Consider the following 7,516-nt stretch of genomic DNA (forward strand, 5'->3'; position numbering starts at 1 on the left):
CAAACTAACCTGACCCAAACTTGACCCGATTGACCCGTTTACTAGGTCTAATTATTGATAAGTTTGGAGTACAAATGAAGGACCTGGGACCCAGTAACAAGAATTGTGGTGAGGGTTAATTGGGCTTAGGCCCATCAAATCTTTTTTACTGTCTTCTTTTTAACCTTTTGTTTGCTGGCTGTTAATACTGTTATTATTGAGTTGTTTGTTGTTGCTTCACTCACAAAACGACGTGTTTAATTAAAACCAAAAGCAAAAGCTGTGTACTCTTACACCTTTAGATGATTCAGTGACTTTGTGGGGCCTACTTGTCATTTCTGGTCGATTAATTTACTCGAGGTAGTACTGTTCACGTGATGGGTATGGGTTAATCCTTGAACTCACGTGTCTTCCAATTTTTGTTGATTTATTTATGACGGATATATCAATCTTAGATTTAACACCACTCGAGGATATATATAAAGATTAGTAAAAATTTGCTTCATCTATCCAACTGGGTATTGACGGGTAAACGTATTGGCATTTTGTTAATCAAAATTTGCGAAATTCATATCGAAGTTCTAGCTTATAAAGGAGACGTGGGAGCAAATGCGTGATTTCAAATTACCCTCTGCTTCGGAAGTTTGTATGTAAAGCTTCTATATGTAACACTAATAATAACTAATTACCGTGTATCACTAAGAAATACACTCTGTGTTCCAAATATTTATTTACTTCGGATTAAAACATCTTTAACAAAAAAACATAAAAAATAAACAAATGAATGAGATGGGACATTACTCGTATTAATAAGCTAATGAATTGGTTAGTACCCATTTATGTGAGGCCCGAAATCTGTCAAGGGGACCTTTGAAACGACTTGTAAGGAGCATATCACAAATTGTTATATAGGACTGTCTTATTGTATAAGACCAACCCATAACCTAAAAGCCCAAACAAATAACTTATAACTCTATTTTTTAATCAAATAGCCAAAATCCCCAAAAAAATTAGTTAATAGACTTGTAAAAAAATATTTTATTTTGATAACCTAAAATTTTATATTAATAACTTGTATATTTAAATATGTTAGTTTTTATCATAAAATATCGTGGTGTTAAAATAAAATTAAAATATAAATTAAATTAAAATTTATATTTGGGCTTCTTTCCTTTTGGGTCAGTCCTATGCTATAAGACGGTCCTATAGGAGAGTTGCTGGGAGCATATATAAGGTTAACATAGAGAGGAAATAGGCCCATGATTTTGTCTAAGTTTGTGAAAGATCTAGTACAACAAGGGTAGCCCAACAATATAAGCCTTTTTTCAAAATGGCAAGCCGTGTTGTGTTTCAAAGAAAAACTCCATAATCGCTTTTTCTACCGCGTGTCCTAAATTCTAAAGGTATACATTAACAATCTAAATGTGGAAATATGTACAAGATATTCTGATTAGATATTCAATTATAAACTCATTTTTACCATAATTAGTGAGAATATCTTGTGAATCTTGCTTTGTGCCTTTAGGGTACACGTTAGAAAAACCGATTCATAAAGCGATACTTCTTAGAAAACCAGTTTTAGTCAAAATGAAATACATTCTTCAATGAATACTACTAATGTCGAAAACCATTGAATGTGTTCGGATTTGAAAATATCGTGCATGACTCTGGTTGTCACGGTACGAGTGGGCAGTAATAGGCGAAACGACTAGGCCGGAACTTGGAAGCAAAGGGTTGTGCGGGCCGTGCGGCTGTGCATTAATTGGCCTTGGGCTTAGTCGTACGGACATGGAAGTAGTTTGGGTTGACTTGATTGTGACATACTCCGTAGTTGGGAATATTTAGGCAGTGTGGTCCATTGGGCTAGTTGATGGGTCATAGCAAAATAGGTGAGGCATAATTAGCTTGGTATGTAGGTTATTCGGGTGTGTTCGAGCCATGTCATTTCGAGTCAGATAATTTTCTAATCCGCTTCAAAATGTTATTCATGACCGGGTTGGTTGTTGGGTTGGGTCATTCGAAACTTTGTTTGTACCATACTTACCTGAGTAGGTCTCCTCTGAGTGACTACCTTATTGAAAGAGATGCATAATAAAGTTTTTTGGGTTTCGGGTAACTTAAACCGCTGTTTAATGAACCACGGGAATGATATTCCGACACTAGACCCTCTAAACACATACAAAATCCGGACCATTGTTTAGCGCGGTTAACCAAATCACTTATAACCGTTAGAAACGGTGCCGTTTAGGTTCGGAGTTTCGCTGCACCGAACCGTGTCCGAACCTAGTTAGATTAGTGGTTCGATAAACCGAACCTTTTTGAACATTCCTGATTAGTAATGTCGTGTTTGTTCCGTGTTTCAGGTTTTGAAAACCCGAGCCTACGTGGACACCATTTTGACAAATATTTTCAAAATCAACCCAAAACGACAAATACTTTATTTTTGAGCATTATTTTAAAAACGGATTCTGCTTTAAATTATTTCTTGTTTATCTTCAGGTAGAGCCGCGTCCTGTAAATAACTCTTTGTGTCTAAAGCGCTTGGAGCTTCTAACTGATGTACCAACTGGCTTCGACCTTTTTACCATCACTTGTTTGTTAAATGCTTCTCCGTTCCTCGAGATATTACATTTATAGGTTAGTATTTGGTTTCTAAACGCTGGTTTTGAAGTGAATTGTTCTCGATTGTTTGTGTTTGTCTTTGTGTTCTCGAGATGTTAAATCTCCCTTTGTGCACACACTACAAAAAGAAATAAAACAGGCGACCGATTTTGGCGACTGAAATCAGTCGCTAAAATCAATTTGGCGACTGATTTCAGTCACCAAACGCCAGTCGCAGACTTTAGTCGCCTTTTCTAATTTTGGCGACTAATGTCGGTCGCCAAATGACTATAATAGCGACTGAAATGGTAGTCGCCAAATTGGCGACTGATTTAAGGTAGTCGCCAAATTGGCGACTGAATTTTAGTTGCCAAAATCCCTTTTAGTCGCCAAATTTGGGTGACTAGGCCAATATCACTGAGTCAAATTTGGCGACTGAAAGGGAATTTGGCGACTGAAATTCAGTCGCCATTTTGGCGACTACCCTAAATCAGTCGCCAATTTGGCGACTGTATTTCAGTCGCCAAAGCCACTGTATGTTTTGGTGGGTTTTTTCGTTTTCATTACTAGTCAAATATTTACAACCTGCATACAAACCGATGTTCCACAACGCCATACATCCCAAACTTCATTACACACAACACCATACATTTCAAATTTCAACCCAACACCACACACTTTCCCAAACTTCATTTCATATATTGAAAATGAAAGTTTTACAAGCTAAGATATTCTAAAGTTCAAGTCTAAAGTTCAAGTTTTACAAGCTTACATGCTAAAATCATCTTACTTGGAAGCCAACACCGGCTCCACTCCCCCTTGTGGACCATGCGGATCAAAAGGATCGTAGTAGGGTCTAGGTCCGGGGTTACAACCTTGCCACCAAGTCTCAAACATTGCCATTTTTTTCTTCATTTGGCGGAATTCTTCATCACGTTCATCACGCTCTCTTACTTGAGCTTGAAGTTGACTAATAATTCCCGGTTGATACGTGGTGCTGGGAATTGTTGAAGTCGATCTCCTACGCGTGTTCTCATAGAAAGCCGGTGTTGAACTTCCGGTACCATACATGTGCCCTTTCTTGAAGCAATTCACCAACTCAAACCATATGTCATTATCCGTTTTTTTGGATTGGCGGCTTTTTCATGTTCAAATGCATCCTACAATATTAAACAAATGGTAGTAAGTTAATATGGTAACCAGCTTATATAAGACATTTTAAAAGAGAATAAATTAACAAAAATTAAGTGTTAGGGAAAACTTACATATAATTCCTTGTCTTTTGACTTAGTCCAACTTCTAACCCTTTTGTGGTCAACCCTGGAATGCGTGTCCAGAAACAGTTCCGGTACCATCGCAATCGGCTTTGACTTTTTCTTTCCTTTCTGAATGAAAAAAAAAAAACATACATGTTAGAAAATCAACAAAAAATCTAACATGAAATAAACATGTTGCATTGAAAACCAAAAAAAAGTGTGAAATAATAGACAAACTTACACCCAATACACGATCCCAAAACGATCGTGATCCCCCGTAATGAGTTACATAATCAAGTACGTGTTTACTACCTAAATAACTTGAAACGTACAAAGACAGTCTCAAAATGGAGACTATTCAAGAATTACTCCTAATGAGTAATTCTTGAACGGGTACTAAGTCAACATCAAATCAAACTAGCACTAATTTAAAGTTTAAGATAAACAACAACACACTTGGTACTAAATTAATTAAGTCAATCAATAGCACAATTCAACCACATAATAAATGTTTCTATCCTAAAGTCCGTAGCATAATTTGAACTAAAATTACTAAATTTAAAAGGTAACTGGTAAGAGGAGGTTACCTAATCAAGTAAAAGCAAAAATGAAAAGAAAACAAGAAGCAACAGCTACCGCGGACGGTGGTGCTCGGCAAGAACAGACAACCCTGAAAGGAGAAAAGAAAAACAAAAAAAACAGGGTTATTCAACCTCAATTCATCAATAACATGAATTATCAAACTAAAATATCAAAATCAAGTCCTAAAGAAGGTTCCACTTAGCTAATAGCTAATTTCACTTAATCCAAAAGACGGTTCCACTTAGCTAATTCCATTAATGCAAAAGACGGTTTCACTTAGCTTAATATTAATAATAATAAGACGGTTTCACTTAACTTAGTATTAATAATAATAATAATAATAATAATAATAATAATAATAATAATAATAATAATAATAATAATAATAATAATAATAAAGACGGTTCCACTTAGCTTAATACTAATGATAATGAGACGGTTTCACTTAGTCGTTACCCAACACCAAACACCACCCACGACCCACCCAAGGCCACCCTAGGACCCACCCCACCCACGGTCCACCACGGCCGACAACCGCCACCCAAGGCCGACCAACCCCCACCCATAACCCTAAACCTAAACACAAACCCCTTTAATCATTACCTTTTAATTCAAACACAAATTAAACTAAATCTAACTACAAATTAATCTAATATACTAACTACAAATAAATCTAACAAACTAACCACAAATTAATCAAACTAACTACAAATTAATCTAACAAATTAAACTAATTAAACTGAAATTAAACAAAAAAAACTAACCTAATTACAAGAGTGGAAGTGGCGGTGGAAGGGTGGTTGTGTGGTGTTGTTCGTTGCTTGTGTCGTCGCCGCTATCGTCGCTCTTCCTTTTTTTTTTCGTAAAGAGTAAAGTAGGAGAGAGGAGCGCCTGTTTCTATTAAAAATTTTGGCGACAGAAATTCATTTTGGCGAATGAATTTCAGTCGCCAAATTGGCGACTACCTCTAAATCCGTCGCCAAATGTAAAAAATCAGTCGCCACTTTTGATTCCCTTTTTAAAAAAGTCAGTCGCCAGATTAGCGACTGATTTCAGTCGCTAATCTGAAAATTAGTTGCCAATTTGGCGACTACCGCTATCAGTCGCCAAATTTCGGTCGCCTGTTTTAGTTTTTCTTGTAGTGACAAACAGTTGCGGATGCGTAACTACACCAAACAGAGTCCCCATATAGAATATTCAGACTGTCCGCATTTGAACTTGAAAGAAGTCAAAATTGATGGATTTATAAGATGGTGGAACGAGATGGTTTGTGTTTGTCGATTGTTTGTGTTTGTCTTTGTGTTCTCGAGATGTTAAATCTCCCTTTGTGCACAAACAGTTGCGGATGCGTAACTACACCAAACAGAGTCCCCATATAGAATATTCAGACTGTTCGCATTTGAACTTGAAAGAAGTCAAAATTGATGGATTTAGAGGATGGTGGAACGAGATGGAGCTTGCTCGATATTTGTTGAAAAATGCAGTGGCTCTTGAGCGAACGGTCATTGTATGTCTATGTGATTGTTCCTCGAAGATAGATGGGAGTGTTTCTAGCTATTGTTCCTCAATAAGAGAAGAAATCGCTACCACCCTACTGCGAGACATGAAAACATCTACAAAATTGGTCTTTACGACCCCAATTCCAACTAGTGTTTCGAATGGATTGGATATTTCCAATTATGGGGTGCGAGTTTTTTGTGGAGAATGAGCTTCTCAGTTGGTCGGTTTGTCTCTTCTTCTTGATATTCATGTTTTATGTTCGATTCTGGTTAATTTATATACGTTGTATTGTATATTAACTGATACCCCCATACACCAACTTGTTTAGCTGGTAAAATCATTGAGACGAAGATATTTATGACCCGGAACCCGGGTTCTCAACCCATTAGCATCAAAATTGTTCATGTGGTACCATACTAATGAGCTGTGGGGGATTAGAGCTTATGAAGACAATTTGTTTCGATTAAACTTGATGAGCTCACACTTTTGTTTCTTCATTCTTTTCGGATGAAATTCTGGAAAAAAATGTTTAGCTAGAGAACCACATATAATGACGACTTGTTTGGATGTGAATCTAATGTTGATTATCATGAACTGAGAGTCGGATTAACATAGCGCTTGTAATAATCAATAGCACATAGTCTGCGAAGTAATGAGTTGACACTGAAAACCCTTTATTTTATTTTTTTTGACAGAAGGGCTAGGATTAATCATGACATAGCAAAAGCCGCTAGGCGATGAGCAATCCTATTTAAGCTTCTTGGACAGTGACTAATCGAGCAACAATGACAAGAAGCAAGTAAATGAGTAATAGAGCATATGACTGGTTTGAGCTAATGTTGCACCTCCGCGCAGTCAACTAATTGAAGAGCAAGACTTAAACAATCAGTTTGAGCATTAATGTGCCAGAAACCCTGATTGGTTGCGTCCCTCAGAGCATGAAAAATGGCCGTAGCTTTAGTTTGAAGGGCAAAACCTGCCCAAAAACGAGACTGGCCGGTGTGAATGATGGCTCCATGCGAATCCTGTAAGAGCCAACCAGCAGAAGCCCTAAAATCCGTATGCCAAGAGGCATCACACTTAAGACGAATATTGTTGGAGCACAAACAATCCCCAATGAGAAAGAAATGAGAATGATTCTTAATTGAGGTAATCTCAGTAGAAGCTGCCAAATTAAAAGTAGTAGAAGAGGAAAGATGACGTGTAGCAGCTAATGAAGAGAATACAAGTGTCAGAGAAAGCATTCGTACTAAGGAAACTAATCCAATTAAGTACCCATGAATTTGTCACTCTTAAGACGAATACCAAATAATTTGGAATTTGGCCAGGCCCGAGCCTGACCAAACCAACCAAGCATTGGCCCGTCCCAGCCTAGCCCTGTCCTCATTTAGTGTCGTGCATGGGTTGCTGGCTCATAGCCCAACCCGCCCTTGGCCCAACCCAGCCAACATCGGTTCACTCTAGTGCACAACTCTAGGTGGATAATACTTAACCAATTTTAATTTAAAAACAGATATTTGTCTTAAGAGAAACTAAATTTATATTAAAATCCAGTTTGACACGGTCATATCCTATGGCTCCGAATAGCCTCCGATAGT

Source organism: Silene latifolia, chromosome 1, assembly GCF_048544455.1.
Source record: "Silene latifolia isolate original U9 population chromosome 1, ASM4854445v1, whole genome shotgun sequence".
Classification (NCBI taxonomy): Eukaryota; Viridiplantae; Streptophyta; class Magnoliopsida; order Caryophyllales; family Caryophyllaceae; genus Silene; species Silene latifolia.